Here is a 12259-nt window from a genome sequence, read left to right on the forward strand (position 1 = left end):
AGTGATTGTGATGATGGTAATTATGACAATGAGACTGGTGAGCCACCAGGTCAGCTTCGGGGAGGGGCAACGGATCCCAGGCAAATAGTGTGTGTGAGTGTGTGTGTGTGTGTGTGTGTGTGTGTGGGGGGGGGGGGTTCACAAAACAAAGAGGCAAAAAAAAGCGTCCCACTCAAAAATAACTCGTAGAATTGCAATTAAAAGAGACGCTGAACATCTTCTTAGTTTAAAAGGCCTCGCGTCTTTGGAGCAACATCCGCTTTGAAGAGGACGAGCTCCTCGCGCTGCACACGCGCTGACAGATTTCAGGCTGCAGAGAAACAAAGGCGAGCAATTAGCGAGGAAATGTGTGCAAACAAAATAAATGCAGTTTAGAGCTAATCAGGAGCATGTTAATTTGTAAAGTTAAATTTATGCAGAGAAGGAAAAAAAAAAAAAAAAAAAAGAAGCTTTTCTGTTCCTGTGACTGTGACAGCTGCTGGTCTGGGTTTTTTTTTTTTTTTTTTTTTTTTAAAAAGCTTGTAGTGGTGATGGAAGAGCTAAAGCGCCTCAGGAGAGGCTCCGAGGTGTGCGTGTCTGTGTGTGTGTGTGTTTTCCCCAGAGGGAAACAAATGTGAACTGATCACTTCTTTCCTGCACACACACGTATATAAAGAGCCATGATGGAAAATAAACACCTCTTCCAGGAGATAGCCACATTCAAACAGTAAGCGCTTATTTAAACAACATATTCAATCCACAAAAGAGCTTTTATTATGTGCCTTCTGACTACACACACACACACACACACACACACACACACACACACACACACACACACGCACACTGATGTTCAATGCCATAACCTCCCCTCTAACCCTTTTGAGCTACACAAAGACACAGTAAGTGTCTCAGGTTAGAAATTGGATATGTCAAATGCTCACTGGAGTGTGAAATACATAATAGTGGGAGAAATTTTCCCCTTCCTTGTTTCTTCTTTTCCTTTTATTCTTCTTGTTTTTTTCTTCTCCCATAATTCATTGCAGCCGACCTTTCCACCCTTGAACTGCACACACCGTCTTCATCAAGTCAATGCTGTCTAATGTGAGCTCCATGTCGAATAATGAGACCATGCTACAACGCTGTCAAGCTCTCGCACCACATGTGGGATTTAGGGGCTAAGTGTTTGCTAGCTTAATTGGACTGTGAAGCCAGTTTCTGGTCGGTATGTATGGGAGGAGCATCTTCCCCAGGTGGAGGAGTATGTTATCGATGAGTGACGGGAGGAGGGATTGTAAGATCAGCCGTAGATGCAGACAGGCAGCTGCAGTAATTCACTGGACCCGACTGTTGTGGCGAAGAGGAGATGAGCTGTGAGGCAAAGCTCTTTGTTTACTGGTTGGTCCACATCCCGACCCTCACCGATGGCCCTGAACTTTGGGGCGAAAGAAAGAGATCGCAGCTCCAAGCGGCTGAAACCCTTTCTTTCTGCATTGTGGCGGCCGTCGCGCTGCGTGATCGTGTGGAGTTCAGCCACCTGGGAGAGACTCAGAATCGAGCCGCTACTCCTCCACATTGAGAGGAGCCAGTTGAGGTTTGTCCATTTGATTGGGTCGCCTCCAATTAGAGGTTGAGAAGGGACTGGGAGGTCGGCCCGAGACTCGCTGGAGGGATTACATCTCTGTTTTGGCCTGGAGAACTGGAGGAAGTTGCAGGAAACAGATTTCTGGGCTTCTTTACTCTTTATTCTGTCAAACCCAATAGAGACTACATGGAAATGAAGATGGATGGATGAATGGATATTCCGAAAAAGGAATCTAACATGTGATCGATGCTGTTATTCAGCATAAACTCGTGAAAAATACTATCTTGCAGGGTGATTGTGAAGTCAGTGAAGGTCTAAACTAGAAAACTTAAGGAAAACTTGGAAAACCTTGATAATCGTGTTTAGAAAATGCCAAAATGTGTTAATGTGGTTCCAAAACTAATACAGTGTTACAGATGAAGCTCATTTTTTGTTGTCCAAGAAGAGATGCATTTTGAGCCAAATGAGGCAGACACACTCTGTTTTAATGTATATAAACAGGGATGATATGGACAAAGTGGATGTATTGGCCCTCATCGAACGCTTTTCAAAAGCAGCACAACATCACGTTTGGGGCTCGTTGTGTCGAGATAAGAATTCTTTAATGATAATTGCATTGCTTAACCGATATTACTAAGTTCTTGAAATCAAATTGTTCATCAGACTTTCTTCACCATGAGGGCAGTTTTCCTATAGAAAACAGCAGTTTTCTTATACAATGAGTTTTGTTTGAAAAACATGACCTTGTGCAGTTTTGAGGTTTTTGAAGCTGCTCTTTCATGTTTCCGTGGAGATGTTACTGTCCCGTGAGATTCTTTCCCAGCAGGTTTCTGTTCATGCTTCCTGCCTCAGTGCGGCTGACAGAACATATACCTGTAGGTTGTGATCTACATATATACGTACGGCAGTATGTAGGGCAGCCTCCCCGCTGAATCCAGAATGCTATGATGAACTTGGATGTACAGTCGTTTTAAAGAGAAGTTTCTACACAGAGACAAAGATAATCTAGTATAGCTTCTTGTAAGTGCTTTTGTAGAAACTTTTTCAAAATGGAATCATACTGTGTTGAAGCTGGTTGAGGCTACTGGTTGATTTGAAAAGAGTGGAGTCCTCTCAGCCAACTCCAGAACAATAACTTGGTCAATACTGCAGTTTATTTGTAAACACTTCTTTAAACTTATCCTCACCTTCCTTTACTCTGGAGTGTTCTGCTGACTGAGGCGGTTAAATGTTGTTGCACAATGAATGCCGCTGAAAGTACCTGCAGTTTGAAATACGAATTCAGGTAGGACTCTGTGTTCCTCACACCACTGCAAGATTTTCCTTAATATCAACTGTTTTACAAATAAGCAGTCACATTACATTACCTTCCTCACTCCTGTATCCACCTACATACCACCAGGTTGTTGGAAAGACCATGGTAAAATAATCTATGTACACAAAAAAGTGTAATTCTCATTGACGTCGAAGATTGCAAACTTTTGTTTGTATCGACAAGTTTCTTAATCAAGTTAAGAAATATTGGGATTAATTGTGGGAAGTATTAAAAAAGCACTTGAATGGCTTATTTTAAAATCAAACTAAAAGTTGTAATTTTGATCAAATTAAACAGTAACGTCATTATTGTGGACAGAAATGTGTTGGTTAAAAGAATTTTGCTTTAGCTGTTAGCTTTATCATTAGCATGATCCATTTAATTCACAAAATGCAAAAGGAGAGTTTAGCATTAGCAGCTATGTAATCCAACTTTCCTCAACTATCTACTTTTTTACTAAACTCCTGTTTCGTAAGCGTTTAGTAAAATACGTAGATACGTGCCTCACTCTCTCCAGCAACTGTTAGCTTTAGCATTAATAGCTATGGGAATATTTTGTCAAATATAAAAAAAAAAAACGTTTTGCATTAGCAGCTATCAAGTCCAGCTAGTTTCCCAAAATTGTGTTTAACATTTAGTAAAATAGGCAAATAGCTGCCTTGCTTTATCGAGCGACTCATATTGGCAACTATCTACTTATTGTACTTTAACAACAGTTTGTTGCGGTATGTAGCTGTGTAACTATTGTACTAAACTCTTGTTTACTGGTAATACTATGCCTCCTTAATCCTGAACTAAGTCAGTCCTTGTGACAGCAACATGAAAAATGACTAATTGTTAGCATTAGCTTATACTCGCAGTAATAATGACACATTAGTCACCATGAAGAATTAGCTTTGCCATGTTTGTTTGTTTTATCAAGTGTATTAGATACAACTAACAGCGAGCAACCAACACATGATTTCATTCATTGCTCATGCATCAACATAAACCATACTGAGTACCACCAAATGCTTAGAATTTGAAAGTACTTCCTTATAAAAGTGTAACAATTTAGTACTCACGGGCCCAATCATAGTGCATTTCTTTTTTTTACACATATTACGTGATATTCGATGTTGAAAGGTGCGAAAATGGTCTCGTGGGTTGGTTCTGACACTCGTCCAAAAAGTAATTTTTGGAGATATTTTTACATTTGACTTTTTAAATTTCTATCAAACGTTTATATTTTTACTTGATAGATGAGCACAGCTCATTGCATTTGTATTTTATTTTAGATTCATCTTCTATTGAGTGTTGTAGTGCTCGACTGGTATTGCTCTTAAGAAAGGTATAAAAACCCAAACTTGGCTTCTGCTTCTTGAAATCTTGGTCTTTTCTTGGTCTTGGGAAACTATGGTCTTCATCTTGACTCAGGTCTTCATTCGGTTAAAAACATTTTTTTAATAAAGCCCTACTTTTATTTTACACTTGAGAAGGCGCTGCTCTTTTCCCCCCAAACCTCAATTCTGCTGATATTGAACCAACTCATACACATTAAAGAAAATAAATGTGCTGCTACTGCTACTGAAATTCGAAAATGGCTTTTTTTTGGAATAGAACAAGCAAGACCTGTAACCTTAAAATACACAAGGCCACATTGAAGGGTGTGTTTTAGTTACTATATTAACCAGAAGAGCAAAATATTGCTTATTCCTGATGGAAATAGAAGCTTATGAGTGAGATCAAATGGACATGAGCAAAAGAAAAGGAAAAAGCAAGGAAATGTTCTGGTAATCACTTTTAGGAGTGGGTACATGTTAACACAATTGCAAGATGTACTGTAGCTAATTCCTTTAAAAGTTTACTGAGATTATAATGAAAATCCTCCTCGGGTTCTAGTTTTAAGAAATTTAATCAGAAAAATCTGCAATTACAAGTTTTTCATGCTTCTTAAGTCAATAAACTAAAACAGTGTCTACAATCTTTTTTCAAATTATTTTCAGCTCCATGTCAGCAGAAGAATCAGACCAAACTCATAAACTAGGTGTTTATGCTCCTATCGTAAGCTTGGATCTATCCCAGCGGATAAACTCTCAGGCGAAATAAAGAGGAATTAAACAATGCGGCTGGATTCACTGTAAGATGCAGCATAATGGTACAAATAAAAGATTATCTAATTTAACTTACAGCAAAGCTCCCGGGGGACATTTGATTCACTAAGTAGACAGATTGCTGAAAGACTGAATGGGAGAACAAAAGAAGTGTAACAAGTCGCAGATTAGCCTCATGAGATCATCTGACTTTTTCCTTCCAGGCGGACAAATAATGAGGTGAAAACACAATTAGCAATGGTTTCTTCAGCTGTGTGAATATCAGCATTAGTAGAATGGGGGGAAGTGAAAATTCTACATGAATGTCAGATACTTTTGTATAACATAAGAAAAATACAGAAAAAAAAACATTGAATAAAAATAACACTACAATTTAATCAACATTTCCATTTCCAGAAGTATCTATTGATAACTGTCAGCAATATATGTTCAATATTTTAAATTATACTACAATATTATTGACAGCGTTAAAGCATGAAACAATATCAGTAACTACAAGCATATATAGATATATATGTGTGTGTGTATATGTATATATACATATATTGTTCTGCATAGGTCTGAACCCCCTAAGCCAAATAATCAACAAGACTGGCTACAGATACCGCCTCAGGAACGGGGCCACGATCAGTCACCTCCTCTACATGGATGACATCAAGCTGTACGCCAAGAGCGAACAGGACATAGACTCCCTGATCCACACCACCAGGATCTACAGCAATGACATTGGGATGTCATTCGGGCTCGAGAAATGTAGTAGGATGGTGACAAAGCGAGGCAAGGTAGTCCACACTGAAGGGGTCTCACTCCCAGAAGGAACAATAGCAGACATTGAGGACAGTTACAAGTACCTGGGAATACCACAGGCAAATGGCAACCTTGAACAGGTAACAAGGAAAGCGGCAACGGCTAAATACCTCCAGCGAGTGAGGCAAGTCCTAAGAAGCCAGCTCAATGGCAAGAACAAGTCCAGGGCAATAAACAGCTACGCCCTGCCAGTGATCCAGACCACAGATGTTAAAACACGAAAGCTCCTCACCATGCATGGTGGGTTCCATCCCAAATCCAGCACCTTGAGACTTTATGCTAGCCGTAAGGAAGGAGGCCGAGGACTAGTGAGCGTGAGAGCCACTATCCAGGATGAAACATCCAAGCTCCATACGTACATCAAGGACAGGGCTCCAACAGATGACATACTCAACGAAAGTCTCAGACAATGGCGAGATGAGGAGATGCTGGAAGAGGGACCATCATGGGAGGACAAGCCCCTACATGGGATGTACCACCGGAACTTAACTGAAGTGGCTGATCTCAAGAAGTCCTACCAATGGCTAGAGAGAGCTGGCCTACAGGACAGCACAGAGGCCCTCATCCTGGCTGCACAGGAGCAGACTCTGAGCACCAGAGCCATAGAAGCCCAGATCTACCACACCAGACAACACCCAAGGTGTAGACTGTGCAAAGAGGCACCTGAGACAATCCAGCACATAACTGCAGGGTGCAAGATGCTGGCGGGGAAAGCATACATGGAACGCCATAACCAAGTGGCTGGCAGAGTGTACCGAAACATCTGTGCGGAGTATGGTCTGGAAACCCCAAGGTCACAGTGGGAGACACCCCCAAAGGTGGTGGAGAATGACCGAGCCAAGATCCTGTGGGACTTCCAGATACAGACAGACAGGATGGTAATGGCGAACCAACCAGACATCGAGGTGGTTGATAAAGGGCAGAGGAAAGCCGTGGTGGTGGATGTAGCAATACCAAGTGATGGTAACATCAGAAAGAAGGAACATGAGAAACTTGAGAAATACCAAGGGCTCAGAGAGGAGCTGGAGAGGGCTTGGAAGGCGAAGGTGACAGTAGTGCCCGTGGTAATCGGAGCACTCGGGGCAGTAACCCCCAAACTGGAGGAGTGGCTCCAGCAGATCCCTGGAACAACCTCGGACATCTCAGTCCAGAAAAGTGCAGTACTTGGAACAGCAAAGATACTGCGCAGGACCCTCAAGCTCCCAGGCCTCTGGTAGAGGACCCGAGCCTGAAATAGAAAAACAGGTGACCGCCCGCGGAGGGTGAGAGGGGAATTATATATATATGTATATGTATGTATGTATATATATGTGTGCGTGTGTGTGTGTAATGGGAAACATTTCTGCTAAAGTTGAAAAAACTCTGACAAAGACAACACAGGGAAGGGGTGGACACAGGTGGAACACAATGATGGGAGCAGACAGAGGAAGAAGATCATTGGTTGATTGGAAACACCAGGTGAGACACACAGAGACCTGACAATTTCATCCAAAACATTCTGATATGGATGTTTACAAGAAAGCAATTTGGAGTCACATTCATAAACTTTAGCAGTGATTTGATGAGTCACATCAATGCAATAAATGCAGGTTTTGCATGCATTTTCATTACACTTCGGTTATCTCTTCATTTTATGTAGAAAAATAACTGTTACAGGTAATGTACTGTATGTACTGTAGCTATAACTAGAATTGAGTGTGACAAATACATTTTTTCTTTGTCAGTGCATAATTGTAATGCTACTTATTCAAGGAGAAAACTGAGGTTTCTGAGTTCTTGGCTCTTTTATGTAGCATGCTGCCTGTTGGCCATCTTAGTAGCTTTGAGAGAGCTAATTTGACCAATCGGATCCTTCAACTGAGTTGTTTCAGACAAATAAGTAGTGTAGAGGTTGCATGAGAGGCCTGCCCAACACAACATAGTAACTAGCAATTTAAACATTCATATAATTGTTACTTTAATATAATGTAACTTCGAGGGAATGGAAAAATGATAATAGAAGGTTTTTTTGGCCACATTTCTTTCCTTCCAATATTATTTTATCTTGGTGGGCAAAAAGATTTACAGTACGTGTGAGTGCACACACCTTCAAATTAACCTTCACCGAGTAAAGTGTGAGCATGTCAGTGCTGATGTGCCGCCACTGCCTATAGTTCACGTTTACTGTTGCGTTTCTGCACTGAGCTGTCTTCACATCTATTCTTGCCTGGCGGGTTCAGTTGGGTACCAACATACACGACTCCTGTACTCTGATCATACTCAACATTAAATCATAACTTGTATCATAAAAGTTGAAGTTTTCAAACATTCAGGTGTCCCAGATATGTTTGTATATATAAATTACAGTGTTGCCATAGTTACCTTGAAAAAGTTATCTGATTACCAGTAACTCTTTGAAAAGCAACTTAATTACGTGAGTGACTATTTTCTTTTAAAATTAAATCATTTAGATAACAAGTTAATTTATTAGTTACTTTCAGCAGTTGCACGCCGACCAGCTCAACATAAAGATTACAACCAGGTTTGCCATAAAAATGGGCGGGGCTTCCTGCCAATATATCTTTTTAACATCTCTGTATTTGTATGTTTGTTGCATTGATGTGGCTTAATGATAATGTTTGTTGGTTTTGATTCTTTTGTGTGCCTTAGAGCGAGTTGACCTGTGATTGGCTGAGAGTGGAGAAGGAGGCGGGTCAGGTGAGCGTGCGGAGACTGCCTGTAATGTGTATCTGTCAGTTTGGTGGAGAATAAAGGTCAGTAATTAAGTGACTTTACAGACAAGAAACTCGTCCTGCTGGACGGTACAATATTAACGCACAGTGACTTGGATAAATAACTGGTTACTGATTACTGGTTTGGAAATAACGTGTTAGATTACTCATTACTGAGAAAAATGGTCAAATGAGAGTACCACGTTACTAAGTACAGTGTTACTGGCATCACTGATAAATCACCCAACCATCCTAAAGTTGTGACTTGTGGACCAGTAAATGTGTTTGACTATGAATTCAGTTTAATTATGAAGCAGAATGCCGTAAATGTAATCCAGCCTAAAACTGAGAGCTATGACAAGTCTTAATATTTGCCTATGATGCATCATGTACTCAAACTCTCTTCTCCTCCACAGTTTCCAGTAATAAACTGGGTGAATCATTTTTGAAGGACACATCAACTAATGAAAAAAAACAACCTTAAATGCCCCTGTAAACTGCAGAGACTCTGAAAGAGTAGGAACCTTTAAGAACGCATCAAGCCTTCGACGGTAAGACATGGTTTCAATTTCTTGACATTACAGCAATGCATATTTATGTAAATTCATTTGTAAGTGCTTTCATGTAAAAAGAAGTGGAATTGTGTTTGGGTTTTTTTCTTTCCCCCCCCCCTACCATCCATTTCTCACGTCAAAAGACGTGCGTTTGATGAAACAACAGCTCGCAGCTGGAGCAGAAAGTTAAAAAGGTGAAGTTGGGCTCCTGCAGGTGCCGTTCCACCACAGCGATTATCATCCTCCGCCACACTCCGACGGCAGGAGCGGATAGACAGCCTCCGCCTCGCGTGTTTACTGCCAATATTGCTTTTAAAGCGACGCCGTCCTTCAAGGCTTTTGAGGATGGCCCTGACATTTCAAGGGAACATTCTCGGAAAGGTGCCGCTTTTATTGTGATGTCTATTCAGTGTGACAACAACAGCTTGCTTTTACCGGGTAGCGCTCACCGTCTAACCTGGTGTGGGTGGAAATGACATGGCGTCTGTCGATTATATCCATTGTCTTAGGCGATGTATGAACGCAGCATTGTTTACTGGAACTTAAAATATCGGAGGATAGCTTCATATGTGGTGACATAAAAGGAGGAAACGATGCTATAAAGCGGCTAAAAGCAGAGTTGGGTGTTGCACAAGCCTCCACATCTGTCCAGCTACTAAATAATTATTGGATTACCTTCTTGGGTGAAGTTTAGCCTTATTTTATGACCTGCATTGACGCCAGATTCTCTTAAAGAAATTGGTTTCAAATTTTTTGCATTAATAAATCTTCTCTCATACTTTTTACGGCATTCTTGAGAACAAACAGTACCAAACATTGATAGTGTGTTTGAAGAGGAAGTGGATGAGTTCATGTACCTCAGGAGTATTGTGAGCAAGGAGGGAAGAACTGTAAAGAGATACAGGCATGCATTGGGAAAGCAAGGCAGCCATGACAATCTTTGGGTCCAATGTGAAAGCGGTGCTCTTGTATGGTTCAGAAACCTGGAGGCTGACCAAGGCGCTTGAAGCAAAAGTTGCAAATGTTCAACAACAAGCGCCTGACGTGCCTCCTGTGGGTTTGGTTGCCCACAAGAATCCGTAAAGAGGAGCCAAGGCAGTGCACTGATGAAGGAGATAAAACAACAAGCATGGGGTTGAATTGGCCTCATGAGAAGCAGGCCTCATGGACATGTGGCCAAGAAGTCCTTTGAATGGAACCGACAGAGGAAGTGCAAGAGAAGAAGACCCCAACACATCTGGAGATGAACAACAATGTCAGAGTTGGAGGAGAAAGGTTTTACATGGTGCAAGTTAAAATATACTGCACAAATTAGGAGTGGTCATGGAAGACTTACATTCCACCTGGAACAAAGAAGAATAAGTAAGTCAAGTTATTGCCTGAGAAAATGTTGAGCTGAACCATTATGACCGACCTGAACCAGGAGCCAGCTACAACCACGGTGCAGAAGACAACAGAACTCATGTGAGCAAGGTTTGACAGCGCTTCCCTTCTCACAAATAAAGTGAAGTGAGACTTTAAAAATGAGCTGTGGTCACCACTGACATCCCCCTGCGTCTGACCCGCTCCCGAGGGCCACCATGGCAGCTCACTGCTCTGTGTCTCAAGGATAGGTCAAGAATTACTCTCTGCGATCAATAAAGTATTTCTATTCCATAATGGCTGTTGTTCATCAGATAGATAGATATTGCTTTATTCATCCCAAATTGGAGAAATGTGGATGTCCAGCATCATCAGTGTGTGCTATATATAACTAAACACTCACACATCAGCACAGATTAAAAGAAAAATAAAAGAATAAGTTAAAAAGCTACTGTGAGTCGAGATAACAAAATGCACATTAAAGAAGTTTGTTGTACAGTCGTCGTGACAAACGACCTCTTGACCTCTCAGTGTTGCAGCACATGGAGGGGAGTTGGTCACTGCGGCAGCCTCTCTGAGATCCACGGTGTTGTGCAGGAGGTGGCTACTGTTCTTGAGAATGGTCTGGATCGTGCTCCACATCTTCTTTTCCACCAGCTCATCGGCAGTGCCCACCTTCCTCCCCATCTCTGAGCCACACTTGCTGACCAGCTTGTCCAGTCGGTTCGTCTCTCAGGCCGTCACACATTTGACCCAGCATACAGCAGCAAAAAACACTGCACTTGCTACAACAGATTGATAAAAAAAAAAAGTTACAGGTAAATGGAAACAAATGAGGGCTGTCATGAAGATGGGCAAAAATATCACAATCACATTACCACATTATCAACTGCATTATGGTTGCTGATGCTATAAATTGTAGACTGCATCCAAATAACCTTACAATACAAATATATATATTTAACAAGACTATTTCACACAGTGAGCGCTCTTGCGCAGGTGTGACAGAGGATCCAGTCATTCGGACCTCCAACATGATTTACGAGGCAAATTTTCAAATCAGCCATTATTTGTTTACATTTTAATAAATATGGCAATTCTTTCTCATAGATTTATTGGGAATCACACATTTTCAAAAATAGTATTTTATACAGACATGTTGTTGTTGCACTTATTTATTCATCTTGTGTTTATTTATGTGTAAAGATATTAAATTAACATTAATTGACCTACTTGTACCTTTTTGATTTGCTGAAAGTAAAAAAAAACAACTTGGATTTATTATTATTTTTAGTGCATTATGCTATTATTGGTCAGGTGAGACCCAGTGGAGGTCAGATCATGGTGGATAAGGGCCAATGAGCTAAAATGAATTTGACATCCCTGATCTGGAGCACAGAGTTTGGATGAAACACGGAACACTCAAGCGTATTAGCCTTGACAGGGTCTCATTTTGTGATTGGGTGAGTGAGAAAACTCCAAATGTTGGAGATCAGCCAAAGAAATCCAACTGTGGTAGGGGTGACGGAGTGGCAAACACTGAGATTCCACTATGGATGCTGGCCTTAAAACAGACCCTTAACCCTGAACAGATGGGCGACATGCAGATCACTGCATTTCCCTAAACTACTGTCTACATATAAAACTGTGTACACCCACTGAAGATTTTAGCTGACCTGTAAGCAGCCTGGACTTGGCAGGTTATTGTTCCTAAGGGGGCCGTATGAAAAAGTAGGACACCTGTAGAGGGCCGAGTCATAAATTCTACTTGGTTCTGTTCAATAGGGATATACACTCTCTTTTTCTTGTGAGAGCCAGTTTGTTGCATCGTTTTTACAAGCATTAACTACACG

The sequence above is a fragment of the Blennius ocellaris genome (assembly GCF_963422515.1).
Source record: "Blennius ocellaris genome assembly, chromosome: 5".
Classification (NCBI taxonomy): domain Eukaryota; kingdom Metazoa; phylum Chordata; class Actinopteri; order Blenniiformes; family Blenniidae; genus Blennius; species Blennius ocellaris.